Below are 2,618 nucleotides of genomic sequence, written 5' to 3'. Positions count from 1 at the left end.
TCACAGACAAGAAAATATTGCGAGTAAAGATAACATTTGAAATAATACTAATAAGGAACGTGGAGCCGATTAGATGCAAAAACAGCTACTGGAATTCAAATTAGGGTTTATTTCATGGAAAGCTTTCTGGAGTCCACAGAAGTATAATTATACAATATTGTTGTATAATGGAGTTACTTTCCATCTTACATGCGTCATTGGTAAAATTACACATCATTGGTCAAACTGATGGAAGTGTGTGTGTTTCTCATCCCGGAAGCCTGTGTCAGTAGTAGATATGTAAGGCATCATCATAGCTTGACACGTGTGACTTAGCCCTGCAACTCATTGCGTTTCTCTAGCCAAGGACAGCACAGTATTTGATTATAATGACAAATATACATTTTTTTTTGCTAAAAACTAAATCTGCATCACAGTGGTTATTTGCCATCTGAGATATTGACCAAACATTGCAAGGTATTTAAGTAATTAACCAAATCATGTACATGCATGTTAAAACATTTCAGTTTTACACCAATAATATCCATGCACTGTAGCTTTCAAAGTTGTGAAATGTAAACAAGAATAGTTTCAGTCATTTAAAATGCACTGGGAAAGTAGTGCAGTGATTTAACACAATATATCTAAACCAAAGATGTCTACATGGTCTTAAGGCATTCCTCAACAAGATGATGCCAGCAATAGCGCGGTTGAATGTTTTTATGTGTCATTGTCATTCTTTTTTTCTATAGATATATATATATAATTTATAGCTCTTTATGAGTCGCACAGCTGCACGCACGCACGCACGCACGCACGCACGCACGCACGCACGCACGCACGCACGCACGCACGCACGCACGCACGCACGCACGCACGCACGCACACACACACACACACACACACACACACACACACACACACACACACACACACACACACACACACACAGTAGTTGCAGAACATCCACATTTAGAATTATGCCCTTAAAACCGCTGCTTCAGCTAGCTATACTGTAGAACCCATCTACCATCACTCTGACATCCTGCCCGGGGCTACCCAGAGGCGACCATTAAGACCCTGGAATGAGAAGGACTTTCTGCACACTCATCCAAGTGTGACCAGGAGAAAAGGGGGGTTGTTGAACAGGGGTCATCTCAGAACCATTCAAGGCTTTCAACCAGTGTTGGCTTGGTGCTTCCCCTAAAAGGCTGCCAGTCCTTGGGATAACATTCATACAACCACCTCACGGTTAAAATTAAACGTTAGATTTAGCTTTGTACCAGTTAATGGCATGTCAGCTGTCGCTTGATACGACAGAGTTTGTCATTGCATGGTTGAAGAGACAGGCTAGATGAATTATGTAGATATCGTATTCAGAATAATGTCAGCTAAGGATTATGCCCTCTCAGAAAGTCATCCATTCACACATTATTGTCACCCTTTGAATGGAAATTGGCACAACATGAATACAAAGTAGAGAAATACACAAAGCTGTTTTCTGCCGACTTCCTCTTTCAATTTTGTCATGCTGGAGCCATAGCTCCTTGCCGTGACCATGACTTGTGCTCAACACAGGCTCATTAGGTGAAGCTTGTTGTCACAAACACTAGAGGTATCCATATATTGATTGAGCTCAAAATAAAAGTTGAATGAAGACATCAACATCCTTGTTCAACTCAACTCTCTTGGCAGATGGTGGTTAAGTGCACTGAAATGAAATGAGTAACCAAAGCAGAGTGTGAGCACTGGCGTGTGGGTGTTGGTGCTTGTCTGCAGCTTAGATTTTATTCATCACTTTGAAGACATCAATGATAACCCAATGACTTATGCTTGTTAAGAAGTTAACTTTAGCAGAGATCTGAAACTACATCAAAATAACTCAATGAAAAGAAATGGCCTTGAAATGAAACTACTATAAGTTAGACCAGGGTTTCTCAAAGTGGGTGCCGTGACGCAAGTCCAGGGGTGCAGAATACTTTGATAATATTTGGAATTTATCAATATCACTTCAGTTTAACCACTTAGACCGTCTAGACTTAGTAAAACGGGAGTGAGTTGCACTGTTCTTGGTGCTTTTTTTCATTCTACAGTAGACCTACTGTAAGTCTATTCGCCAAAAATAGCAAATCTACAAGCTCACAGCGCGTCACGTTGTGACGCGTTGTGACGCGTTGTGACGCGTTGTGACGCGTTGTGACGCGTTGTGAGCTTGTAGATCGGCTATTTTTGGATAATGCTCCCCCCAGAATAGGGATGCTGGGGTTCAAGTGGTTAAACGCTAAGTAAAACGTTCTGTCCTAATGGAAATGGATACTTACTGGCTTACTGGATCTTAGAGGGAAAGTTTCACATATTTACGTAGCGTAATATGACATAAGATTCTAGAAATTAACAATGTCATTCAGGGGTGCTGTGGATGATAAAGGTATTTACAGGGGTGACCTGAGCCAAAAAAGGTTTGAGAACCACTGAGTTAGGCAATGGGGAAAAAAAGGTTACCATGCTGAACCATCTGTGATAATATTAGCATCAGTGAGTCGAGTTGTAGAAATCGATGGTTGAGCTGAGTCTATCAAGTTGGTTGTCAAGGACTGTAAAACAAATGTGTATGTTAGAAATCATAACAGGAAAGTGCA

This window comes from Gymnoscopelus microlampas, assembly GCF_963454915.1.
Source record: "Gymnoscopelus microlampas genome assembly, chromosome: 17".
Lineage (NCBI taxonomy): Eukaryota > Metazoa > Chordata > Actinopteri > Myctophiformes > Myctophidae > Gymnoscopelus > Gymnoscopelus microlampas.
This window is presented reverse-complemented; position numbering follows the sequence as displayed.